Source organism: Neomonachus schauinslandi, chromosome 13, assembly GCF_002201575.2.
Source record: "Neomonachus schauinslandi chromosome 13, ASM220157v2, whole genome shotgun sequence".
NCBI classification, from domain to species: Eukaryota; Metazoa; Chordata; class Mammalia; order Carnivora; family Phocidae; genus Neomonachus; species Neomonachus schauinslandi.
The window spans coordinates 45,515,171-45,529,125 of NC_058415.1; the positions used below are offsets into that span (position 1 = coordinate 45,515,171).

The 13,955-nt window shown below is 38.5% G+C and overlaps 1 protein-coding gene and 1 pseudogene across 1 annotated transcript in view; both read right to left on the reverse strand.

Moving 5' to 3' along the window:
* Positions 1-13,955, reverse strand: part of MLLT3 (MLLT3 super elongation complex subunit) — a 282,058-nt gene that overhangs the window by 165,984 nt on the left and 102,119 nt on the right. The window lies entirely within an intron of this gene.
* On the reverse strand, positions 1,520-1,648 carry LOC123326544 (annotated as a pseudogene).

The window sequence follows — 13,955 nt, forward strand, 5'->3', positions numbered from 1 at the left end:
TAAATTCACTTAAATGTCTAAGAAGGAATGACTACCCAAATGATATTTCTTTTATAAGTGGAATATTATGCAGCCATAGAAAATAACATTCACCCCAAAAATGTGCAATCATATGGGAAATAACTTACATTACAGTGAAGAAAAGGGCAATTACATCTTTTAAACTATATAGAAAAAAAATTAGAAAGTACACTGGGTTTTCAAATTTTTATTGTCTTTTCCCAAATGGTCTACAATGTGCATGTATAACTGTTTCATCTGTTAACACCACAGTTATTTTCCTACTGCTCATACTTTAAAATATGTTACTGTCAAACAATAAAAAATAGAAATAAAAACAGGGGTGCCTGGGTGGCTCAGTCAGTTAAGCATCCAACTCTTGATTTCAGCTTAGATCATGATCTCAGGGTCGTGAGATCGAGCCCCACATTGGGCTTTGCGCTGAACATGGAGCCTGTTTGGGATATTCTCTCTCCCTCTGCCCCTCTTTTGCTTCCCCTCTCTCTAAAAAAAATACAAATACAAATACAGGGCGCCTGGGTGGCTCAGCTGGTTAAGTGACTGCCTTCAGCTCAGGTCATGTTCCTGGAATTCCAGGATCAAGTCCTGCATCTGGCTCCCTACTCAGTGGGGAGTCTGCTTCTCCCTCTGCCCCTCCTCCCTCTTGTGCTCTCTCTCTCTTTCAAATAAATAAAATCTTTAAAAAAAAATACAAATACAAATAAAAAACACTACTGTCATTTTAACACTTAGCCCCCATGGAATGCATACCTCCTTCCTTCCTTTTCTAGAACACATACTTCCATACACTTAACCATCTGAAACACAGATGAAAATTTTTCAGTTATCAACTACAGCCTCAATCTTTTGGAAGATGCACTTAGAAAAAAAACTTATTATCTGAAGACTACCAGAGTATCATAGTTAAAATTAATTTGGTTATCAGTTATTATTATAGTAGATAAACACAATTTGACTTCCAGAATCCCTGGGAATTTTTTCGCACCTGTGTCAGATCCTAGGGGATTTTTACTGTTGTGGATGATTTCTATGGTCTATCATATCATCTACAGAGATAATAGCCATTTGGTTACATCTTTTCCCATTCCTCAAGGAAGACCAGATTTATGCACTAATTCAGAAAGCTTTAACGATGCTCATTTTTTCTCCTTTGTTTTTAACCTTCAATTACATAAAGGCTCAACTTAAAATTAAGAAAAACTGAGTCATTTTTAAAGAAATAAGCAAATAATTCTTTGAAGTATTTGACTTTATCTCTCTAAACATTTTTTTCTAGCCTCAAATTCATATTTCAATATTTCCCAGATAAATCCAACTGCCTGAAGTTTTCTTTGAAACTATTCAAGACCAATGTATTCAATATCACTTGGTACAATTTTGCTAGGCTGCCCATCTTAAAGGTTTAAAAAAATGGTGACAGTTAAAAATTATTTTCAAATTAGTTCTCCATTTTTATCCTTCAAACAGGCAAGTTTTCCCACCTTGAGCATTTCCTCAATATTAAACTCTTCTCTTCATGAACTTGCCCGTCATCCTTATGCAGGGATCATGCTAATCTTCTCTGTATCATTTGCTAATCTTCTCTGTATCATTCCAATTTTAGTCTATGTGCTGCCGAAGCAACCACAAACTCTTCTCCAAACACAACCAAGTTGGACCTGAGCTTATTTTAATACCCACAAAAAATCATTTAACTTTATATATATTAACATCCAAGGATGTAATTATTTTATTAGTTTTATAGATACAAAGAGATCTTTCCAGAGGAAAGAAATAAGCCCATAGTTGTATTCCACATATATCCAAAATGATTTCTCTTCCTCCTAGGGTAACTGGCATCTCAATGAGAGCCTGGCTTTTAAACTACTCCACTTTCATAAATTCAAAAATGTAATATACTTACAGCTAGTTGAATAGGAAATGCCTATACTTCGTTCCTGCCAAACTATTAGCAAGCTACTTAATTAATGGGAGTCTACCACTATCTTTTTGTCCTCCAGACAAAAACGGGGCATATGTGAAAATCATTTTTCTATCTACTACACTTACTGTAAAATGTTGAATACTATGGGCAACCACACCAAAAATTATACTCAGAAAAGCCTCTTACTTGCTTCTCAGAGTGTGTTCTACAAACCTGGGAACTTAACAGAAATAAAAATCTCAGACCTTACCCCAAATCTACTGAATCACAACCTACATTTACCAACAAGATGCCTGGGTCAGGGTGCCTGGATGGCTCAGTTGGTTTCAGTTAAACATCTGCCTCCGGCTCAGGTCATGATCCCACGGTCCTGGGATGGAGTCCCGCATCGGGCTCCCTGCTCAACGGGGAGTCTACTTCTCCCTCTCCCTCTCCACCTTGCTAGTGCTACCTCTAACTCTTTCTCTCAAATAAATAAATAAAATCTTAAAAAAAAAAAAAAAAGATGCCTAGGTCATTTGTCAGCACATTAAAGTTTTGAGAAGCACTACTCCAGAGGTTAAGACAAAAGGCAGCATGGGCGCCTGGGTGGCTCAGTTGGTTAAGCGACTGCCTTCGGCTCAGGTCATGATCCTGGAGTCCCGGGATCGAGTCCCGCATCGGGCTCCCTGCTCAGCAGGGGGTCTGCTTCTCCCTCTGCCCTCTTCCCTCTCGTGCTCTCTGTCTCTCATTCTCTCTCTCTCAAATAAATAAATAAATAAATCTTTAAAAAAAAAAAAAGGCAGCATGATAAACCATCTCCTGCATCCACATTCTAAGTTGTGCAAAGCTATACAAAATTTAGTCAGCAATGAATAAATCATTCCTAGAGACTGTTGGTAAATCTTTTAATTAAATCAGGCCTTTCCACAAAGGTAAAAAAACAACAACAAAAAAGAAACATGATGCTTCGTGCCTATTAACAGCATCTTCATTGCACTACCAGAACTATATATTTTTAATAACGTGCTGAAAATGGGTACATCTGTTCTCCATCCTCTATTAAGAAAAGCATTCTTGCTAAAGAATTTTCCTCTCCTTTTCAAACCTATAATGTGTCTTATGGATGAAATCTATTTCCAATTGTTTGAAGTTAAAGAATTTTAACATAAGCATCCTAATTTGACCAATTTTAGGAAGCATTTATTCACTGTACAAACGCATTACTTAGGTATATTTGAGATAAATACATGTCCCATATCATAGGCCCTGGCCTCACTGTAGGTAGTATGTTATACCTGTAACAAAGGGTCTTCACATTTTCAAGAAGGATTTTCATAAGAAAATATCAAATCATAGCCTACTAGAAATTTGTAATACAATCTGACTCACAAAAGTATAATTTATACAACTTTCCAGAGGCGTATCTAAAATGTAACGTGGTATACCTATACTGACCTGTGCCCTGTTAGTCTACGGGTTTTTAAACAAGATGCCTCTATAAGGACTTCAACTCGAGCCTACCACAAAAGTGCTCTGGGCATAAATTTATCCCTCTACAATCATAGCCTTGTTCTAAACAGAGCCCTTAAGTAAATTAAATCTTAAGAAAAACACTTTTTGTTTGTAAAGAAAGAAACATTTCCTGAATGCCAGAGAATGTTTCCTTGAGAAACTGTTTATGTTACTGTGCTGAAAAGGTGTTTATGTTGCTATAAACACCTTCCTTGTAAGAGGGGATGGAGAGTCTCCCTATTGTTTACATTGTAATCAGCCCTGATTCTGAAAAGATCTAGCCTTATTCCTCATGCCCAGACTAACTCACTGCATTCTGTCCCAATCAGATCATTCCCAAAGATATTCTGAATTTGTTTAGCATAATCAACCCATTACGTAAGAACAGGGGACCATGCGTTCCTAACTGGTACTACAATTACCAAGGCCATTAATTAGCAGGTTGTGGTGGTTTATGCTGTGTCAAATTTGTTAAGCATAAACTACATTTCCTGGAATCTCTTCTCTGTATAGTTGCAGCTTAGGGTTGACCAAGAGTAGAATTTGCATAGGTCTGGACAGATCTGTATGGACTTGGAAGCCATTACTCTCTGAAGGTTGTTATGGTTAGAACAGTGACCAGACAGGCTCTGTGGGTGAGTTCAAGCTTATCTTTGCTCTTCTCAGATCCCTATCCACCTTTCCAAACTGGTCCTGTAGGTCAACAGCAACTCCAGGCCCACCAACAGACACAAAGAGATGGTAGTTACACAGAGGCACATGAGTCCACGGCCCCCTGCCCCAGGAGCCTTGTCTCACGCTTGGCTTCTCAGACTGACTAGTTGGGGACTCCAGTCATCCTCCAGCTTGCCTCCTGGCCCTTCATTTCCCAAGCTCCTACCATCAATCTTTAAGGTTTAACTTCTATAATAAATCCCTTATTCTATAACCCATTATGGTCTTCTGTGATTAAACCCCAACTGATTCTAAAGGTTTGGTTTACTTGTTGGCTCTAGATTTAAATGTTCTCTGGCCATTAAAGACATGGCATATTCAACAGTAAATGGCAAAGCAAACTGCACCTGCTCATGCTCAGCTGATAAATGTTAGAACAGGACCTGGAGTTCACGCCCCCTTCTTAACCCTAATTTTTCCCATATAACTTTTCTCTTTTTGTTCTGGCTTTGAGACATAACTGACATATTAAAATACCACATATGTGATGTGCATAATTCGATGTTTTGACATAAATATACACCGAGGAAACCATCACCACAGTCAAGATTATGAACATATCCATCAATCCTAAATCCCTTTTCATGTCTCTTTAAAATCTTTCCCCTCCCTGGCCTGCCCTACCTCCCAAACCACACCTCCCATAACCACTGATCTTCACTGTCACTTATAATTACTTTGCATTTTCTAAAATTGGTATGTCTACATATGGAATCGTACAATATGTACTCTTTTGGGGGAGGAAGTTGGCTTCTTTTACTCAATATAATTATTTAATTATATTAAGTTTCCTCCATATTGTTGTAAATATCAATAGTTGATCCCTTTTTATTGCTGTGTAGTATTTCATTATACCACAATTTGTTTATCCACCTCCCTGTTGGTGGACATCTGGGTTACTTCCAGTTTAGGGCTAATGCAAGTAACACTCTGAGGAACATTTGTGTAAAAGTCTTCCTAGGGAAGTATGCTTTCAAGTCTCTTGGGTAAATAGCTATGAATAGAACAACCAGGTGGTTGTATACTTAAGGTTTTTAAGAAAAAGAAAAACTATCTTTCAAAGTGATACACCATTTTAAGTACTGAACCAGCAATGTATAAGAGTTCCAATTGCTCCATATCCTCATCAACATTTGGTACGGCCATTCTTTTTAATTTTAGCCATTCTAGGAGTAGTGTAATAATATCTCATGGTAGTTTTAATTTCTATTTTCCTAACAACTCAGGATACTGAACATCATTTCATGTGCTTCTTTGACATGTGTATCTCCTTTCTTGAAATGTATTCAAATCTTTTGCCTATTTTTAAATGGGGGTTTCTTATTATTGGGTTATATATCTTTATATATTTTAGATTCAAGTCCTTTGTCAGATATATGCTTGGCAAATATTTCCTCCCAGCCTGTGGCTTATCTTTTCATCTCCATAACTTTTGAAGAGCAACATTTTTGCATTGTCCCTATCTTCAGGTACCACAGTATCTTCCTAGGGTTGCCATAACAAAGTACCAGAAACTGGTTGGCTTGAGGCTACAAAAATTTAATCCTTCATGCTAAAAGACAGAAATCAAGGCAATCAAGGTGTTTGTTGGCAGGGCCAACCTCCCTCTGAAAGCTCTAAGAAAGAATCCTTCCTTCACTCTGCTAGCTTCTGGCTTCTAGTGGTTGCTGGCACACTCACATCCCTTAGCTGTGGTGGCCTAACTCCAGTCTCTGCCTTGTCTTTGCATAGCTTTCTTCCCTGTGTCTCTCTGGATCTTCACACCACCTCCTTATGAAGACATGAGCCATTGGACTTAGGGCCCACACTAATCCACTACGATCTCTACAAAAGACCTTATTTCCAAATAAGGTCATGTACACAGGTATGTGGGGGTTACAACGTCATCTTATCTTTTGTCAGGGAACAAATTCAACCCATAAGAGGCACTCAGATTTTAATATTTTAAAAAGCACACTGTACGATAAATTATTCAGCATAAATTCTGGCCTCCTTGACAACAGCCTGGTCTTACCTCATTCACTGTTCCCATAGAGATATACCCCAAGCTCATTCGCAGGATTTCTTGCCCATGGCCTTACTTCCCCAAAACAGATTCCAGTGACACAGTCAGTTTAGTTTAAGCATCTACTCTTGGCTAACCCCTCTTTATCAACTATTAGGTAAAGGTAATGTGAAGAGGAAAATATTGTTACATGATCTTCTCTTTTATGATCTCCCCTCCTTGACCTATGCCCAATTAGGGTACGAAAATTTGGAGGAACAGGTTAGGGCAGTGACAATTCTCAATCTGCACTAAGAAGTGCTTCTTCTAGTTCTAGCCATGTCTTCCTTCAATACCACCTAGAAGAAAATAGAAAATGCTTCTCCAAAGAAACATGTTCTAACGATCAGCTGCTGAATAAATAACCCCAAACTCAATTTAAAAGGACAATAGCCATTTTACTATCTTTCATGGTTTCTGGGTCAGGAATTCAGGAAGGCTTGGCTGAGCAGCTCTGGCTCAAAATTTCTTATTCGGCTGCAGTTAGATGGTGGCTGGAGCTGCTGGAGTCCAGGGAAGCAGAAGGCTGGCTGGACATCTCAACGCAGCTAAGTCTTCTCAGTCTCACCTCACAACTTGATGGCCTCAGGCTAAATGGACTGCTCATATGATGGCTGCAGGTTTCGTAACCAAGCATTACATTCCAGCCAACAAAGAGGAAGCCACACAGACTTTCATGATCTAGCTTCAGAAACCACCTAGAATCATTTCTGCAGTTCTTTGTAGGCTGGAATAGTCACAAGAGCACACTCAGCTTCAAAGGGGAGAAACAGCACCCCCACTTCATGATAGGAATGTCAAAATCAAATTATAAGAAGAACACGTATAATGGGAGATAATGTGGAAATATTTATAAAACACAATTTACTCCCAAACATATCCTCCTGGGGCTGTGAGAACAGGAGACTGCTCCATACAAATTAAAGGCCAAAGACAAGGTATATACTAAAATCCCTGGGGCTCAATGTTTTGCCCATTCTTGTTTCTGCCAGTCCTCTTTTCTTTCTCGACTACTTACAGTCTAGTATACACTACTGACTCAGGTACTCAGGTGCAGTGCGTTATAAAAAGGAGAGTCAGAAAAATTATTTACCCAAAGTCACACAGAGAAACTGATGGCAAGCACTTCCCTCTCAGCTGTGTCATTCACAACCCCTTCCACTCCAACATTCTTCCTATCAGGGCCCAGAAACCTAGGTTCCACTCTAGCCCTACCAATAAATAATTATTAAGAACTATTGGGGCACCTGGGTGGCTCAGTCTGTTGAGCATCTGCCTTTGGCTCAGGTCTTTATCTCGGGGTCCTGGGATCGAGCCCCACCCACATCCGGCTTCCTGCTCAGCAGGGAGTCTGCTTCTCTCTCTCCCTCTGCCCCTTCCCACCACTCATTCTCTCTCTCAAATAAATAAAATCTTGGGGGGAAAAAAAAGAACTATTTATAATTCAGAGTTTCATGTCATTCTTTCACTGGTTTCAAGTTAATTTCTCATTGAAACACACACACACACACACACACACACTTTCCTTAGCCAAAGGTTTTGGATAACTCACCAATTATGGTTCATGGTATCTATTCACTAATTTGAGTGCCAAGGAATTGTGATATCTCCCTTTCTACTTCCATAAATCATGATAAACCACAAATCTTCATTCAAATATACCATTTTTAGGTACTTCATTTACTTTAAGATTCACTCATTCTCTATAAAATGTAATGGAAAATAAACTAAATTCCATACAATAAATATTCATTTATTTTATGGAATACACCAACTGCATGCCAGGCCTTCTGCTATGTGCTAGATGACAAAGCTGAGTAAGGCACAGTCTCCTGCTTCTTACATAGCTAAGCATCTAACCATAAAGGCAAATTTACCAACAACCATTATATAACCACACCACAGGCAAGCCTTCTTAAGGCTTAGGAGACTCAGTTAAAACCACACACAAAAGAGATTACCTTTAAGGAAAAGTAGGTAAGTACTTGAGAGAAGAAAATGAAAGGCGTCCATTGTAGGCAAACGGAAAAGCATAAGCAAATAACCCAGGGTAGAGGGACTATATGGCTTGATAAGGAACTACAAGTGAACTTGAAGTATGGTTATAGGTACCTGGCTATTTGTGACCAACCGTGAGGCTAGAAAAGTAGCAAGGGCCAGCCTGTAATGTTCCTTACAGAGTACCATAAGGAGCTGAATTCTATAGGCAGTAGACAACCACCAAATACTTTTAAGAGGCAGAAAAACTTGAGAAGACCCATGTTTACAAAAGGGTAACTGGCCACAATGTAAAAAATGGTTTGAGGAAAAGGAGCCAGGGAGTAGGAAAAACTACTAGGTTTGGGTGAAAGAAAAGGAGGGGCCAAAACCCGGAGTCCACAAAACAGATACAAGAACATCCAATCTGGTGACTGATACATTGAAACAGGGCTGGTGGGGAGGGGTAAGAATCAAAGTATCCTGTCAGAATGAGAATCTACAGAAGTTGGTAAGAAGCATGTGTCAAAGTCAAATAGATCAAAGGGTAAGAGAGGAAATAAACCAAGCCGACAGTGATTTTAAACTTACTTTCTGCAGGAAGCTTGGTTAATTACAGAACAATATCCATAAATGGCATACTGAGTGATAGAATATGAGTTAAGGAGATAATCACAAACCCAAGAGTGTGACTTTTCATCCTGGGGATCATCTTAGTCCCCTCATAAACCATTTTTCTCCTCCTAAGACAAAACTGGAAGGTAGAAACCAGAGTGCCTGAGATGTCAGGGAACAAGAAACTTTAAAAAACAAAGTGGTGGAGAGAAATAACAGAATAAAAATGGCATCTGTACAAAGTACACATAGATAACAGCAAAAACAACATTGGGCAAGGGATAAGATTTTGAAAAGGTTAGCCTGTAAGCTTTAAAATAAAACCTTTCCAGGGCGCCTGGGTGGCTCAGTTGGTTAATCAGCTGCCTTCGGCTCAGGTCATGATCCTGGGGTCCTGGGATCGAGCCCCACGTCCAGCTCCCTGCTCAGCAGACAGCCTGCTTCTCCCTCTCCCTCTGCCTACTTGTGCTCTCTGTCAAATCAATAAAATCTTTTAAAAAAAATAAAATAAAACCTTTCCTGTTGCAGTAATTCCTCATTTGCTCTTACCTTGATTGGGGAGCACTGCTTCCTTTGCCCCACTGGAGGATGCCTGAAAGGCTGGTGATGAAATGCACTTCTCTTACTACAGAGAATGGTAGTATCAGTGGGCTGATTTGCACCAATGGTAGGTCAATTTTTGTCTTCTCCTTTGCTTCTACATCCTCACCTTGGGAGGCTTATATTACAGGTTAGCACTAGGCCTGGCATGTAACATTAGAATATCTCCAAGCACTAAGGGCTCACATTAGCTACTAGCATTAGATGCCACCTATGCCTGACCCCAGCTTGGCCATTTCTCAGCTCTTTTTACGTTGAGCTGAAATGTCCCTTCATGGTCCATCTTCACATTCCCAAAAAAAAGCGAGGAGAAAACACATTTCTGTTTTGCCATCTCTGAAAAATTAGGGACAGTGTTCACTAGTCCAAAGTCACCTGCCCTGCTTATACAAGGAGGAGAGGCTGGTGAGCATTCTGGGCCCACCAGTTAGACTGCTGGCTCTCCCTTGCTTCTGCAGCCTCTCCGTCCTGAACATAGTTTCCAGAGCCATAACCATCGAGTAAATACTATTTTTTTAACTTTTAAATATTAAACAACCACACAAAGCCAGTCTTCAGTGAAACATGTTGTTGGTATAAGGATACAGATTTCTGGCTTTGAATCACTTCCAGTTATTATGCATTCCAAATCACATGCCAAAATTTTAATGAACTTTCAAATTTACATTTATGAAAACAGACCCTGGCACACATAAATGGGCTATTTTGCCATATCACTTTTCAAAAGGTGCCTCGTAGCTAAAATGATTCTGAGCTGTCTTCCATCATTCAAGATGAACTCTACAAAAGAACTAAGTGTTCTTACTTTTACACTAATTTATTCTACATTGGTTTTACTCAGCATATGGTAAGCATATGGGAAAGAGAAGTGTATCTGGAAGCTGTTAGAACTGCATGTAATCAAAATTTACCAGTAGAAACCTAATTTGATTAATTGAAAATTAAAGTTGCAGTTAATCACTTGCTATTTAAGAGAGAGGGAGAATATCACTTAAAAACGAATCCTTCACAAACACCTAACATTAATTTTCTTTGTTGCAAATCAATACTTACTATTCAATTGGCAGGAGCAAGAATGCAAGGCACCCGTAAAGTCTCCAGGAGGGTAGGCCCTGGCTTAATGCTAAAGTGAATAGTCAGTTTTAAGGACAATATCTACTTTTGACAAAGAGCCTGTTTCTTAAAACATGCCTCTATCAGCTAACTGATCTTTAAAGGGGAGAAGGGGACAAGCTGAGTTGAGGTCAAGTTTTCCACCCATGCTTAGCTCTAAATTTGAGCACTTATATACAGCCTACAAATTTATATAATTTGTTAGTTCAGCATCTCCAGGAACCCACCTCTTACCTTACAAGGTACGAAAAGAACATCAGCCTCTGATGAAACTGATGATCTGAGGGAATATTTCTTAAGCCTAAAATTGTCTGCTCTGAGTGACTAGGGCCTATGCTCAAAACTTCTGATTTTTAAAAAATGCCAATGGTATCACTATAAAAAGATATTTATAGAAAGATCAAATCTTACATAACCTTTCTAAAGTTTGCCTTAAAAACCAGACCCTTACGTGTTTCCTCCTTCCCTCCCAAACCTCTGGTATAACACAGTAATCAAAACCAAAATTAATCTCATGTTCAAAGCTAGCGGATGATTTCTCAGGATTACCCAATTTCCTCCTGCCCATGCATGCAAGATTTTGCTTACTAACTATAGCAAGTTCATTGTCTTCTTCAAAGGCAGAGCAGCAGTATTAGAAGAAAATTAACCAATCACATAACACTATGCAGCCTATTCCCAAAATGGAAAAAAAAAAAAAACACAAAAACCCTCAAGCAGAACAACAGACAAGTCAACAGGCTCAACATTTTAAATGTTAAAATCATAATAAAATAAAAAGAAAAAGTACATTTTACAATAACATATCATCGATCCAAATGAAGTGTGCCTAATATCTAGGCTAAGCATTAAAATATAACACATAAAAAAAGAATAAAAGAAAGAAAGCAGCTTATATGGGAAGAGAAGTAGGCATACCAAAGCTGAAAATTAATTAGGAACATTAAGATATTCAAATTTACATTCCCTCCCGCTTAAAAAAGGGAGGTTCTGTTGCAATGTATCACAATAAATTATTTTAGGCTCTCCTACTGACCAGAGTCATAGTGCCATGCTTTTGAGACTGCTTTAAATTTAACATATGTTCAACTTCCCCGTCATAAAGTCCATTAGTATTGGTCTCACAAAACCCCACCTAAAGGCAAAACCCACACAATGCTTGAAATGCATGAGTAATAATGACAACAGATCTATTCCCTTACCTTTCCCCACATTCCACCCTGCCTCCTTTATAAAGGAAAATGTCTTCAGTCTTATCAGTTTCCTTTCACAAACACTCTGCTTCATGTATCCTCAGGAGGCCCATCCACTAAAGGCAGAATGAAAGTGTTTACAGATGGTAGAAAGAGATAGGGGAGGACACTACCCCAGAGCTAACACTATCATCCCAGGATCTAGAGACCTAAAGAGAAGAAATTCTAGTCAACAAAACCCCAGTCATGGCTTTAGTGAGGAACTGAAAGTAAATCTTGGAGGTAAAGAATGAAGAAGACAAAAGATGGTAAAAGATTCGGGCTATAAGAAAGGATTGGACAGATAAGCACAAACTACTGCTTTTTTACAAAGTCAGACTCCATGCAATTCAAGTTTATAGAGACTGGCCTCTTGAATTAGAAAGAACTAAATAAAACGAAAAGTATTAAATTTTCTTTAAAAAAAATCTTTTTTAACACAGATGGCAAACTATAGCTGGCATGGTCACTAAATGAGTATAAAATAAACATATAGACCCCATAGGCCCAGCTCTTAAAAAAAATGGCCAAGGATCCCAGTTTTACTGTACTCAAATCATTTCTAATTTATGGCATCACTAATTCATACACCTGTCATCTCTATAGCCTCAAGGGAACTAGCAACCAAAAGAACATGTTACATGATTTCATTTCAAGCAGTTTCATTTCCAAAAGTCGGGTGATTTTGTAGAGAAGGGTGGTGAAGACATGACAAATTACAACCCAAAATAAACCAACAGGAATTATAAGAACTAGGGCCCTGCTCTTTCCATGCAGGAGAGGTAACTATTGTATTAAGCTCCCTATTTTCCCTAGTATACAGTGCCCACAGGAGTTATTTTGTGAAGATTTACATGAACACCAGGTCTGCTTAGATCTGTCAAACTCTTTCCATTCAGAATCCAGATTGGGTCCCCTCAACATCTGGTAGCACAATCACTGAAGCCTACCTAAGCTGGTGATCTATTTTTTAGTGTGTTCACTATGGGCAGTATATCCATTAAAATGTGGACTGAAAGGTGTATTTACTCTGCTTAAATTTCAGATGAATATAGTGGGAAGAAGTGTTCATTCTTTGGAATTCTTTATCTCTGGATAAAAGTGGTTATCACTCTCTAGTAGGACCTAGTCTGAGTCATTAAAACACCCTTGCTGGGGATGCCTGAATGGCTCCGTAGGTTGAGTGTCTGCCTTCAGCTCGGGTCATGATCCCAGAGTCCTGGGATTGAGTCCCACATCAGGCTCCCAGCTTAGTGGGGAGTCTGCTTCTCCCTTGGCCTGCCACTCCCCCTGCTTGTGCATGCTCGCTCGCTCTCTCTGACAAATAAAGAAAATCTTTAAAAAAAAAAAAAAACTTGTTGGAGGGTTGTTTCTCTTCTACCTTGCTTTTTCTCCTGAGACAAGTATTTATTAATATCTACACTTGAGGTTATGGTTGTTTTAAGCATAAACAATTGAACTACTGTGTGTGATAACATGTTAAAAACAGCTCACCACGGCAAGACTGTAATTATACCACAGCCCAAATCACTTCTGTTATGTACACATCAATGCATCTTTCACTAGCAAAATAACTTGTATCTTATATCCACATACATCTTTGAAAACAGATTACAATTATGTTTCATTAATACCACAGATTTTTGCTTTATATTCTGCCAAGTAATTTAAGTAACTTTTGTTGTAAAAAGAACTATATCCATCAGAGCACAGTACAATGTCCAGGATACAGAATTTTAAAAACAACTTAATTTGAATCTGATATGAACTACTTACAAACCTGGGCAGGCCAGCTGACTTCTCCAAAGATTGGGGTTATCCGCAATACTCCCTTTATCTCAGGTAAATTATAAGGATCAAATGTGAAATGTTTTATGTACTCAAAATTCCTGTACAAAACCATAAAGAAAAGGACTGACAGATTTTACTATATAAACATTTAGTATTTCTGTATGGCAAAAGACAAAGGCACCACTATCAAATGAGTAACTAGAAGAAAACAATTGCAAAACACATATGACAATGGATCAATACCTTTAAAGAACTCCAACAACTGAATATGCAAAAGAACCCAAGAGACAAAAATGAGCAAGAAATAGAAGAAATACAAATAAATGAAAAACAAAAGAAATGGTAGTCAACCTCACTGGTAAGCACCAAAAAAAAGATTAATTTTGCCAAAAGTTGGTGATTGTTAATATTCAAAGTTGGAAGCACTTAT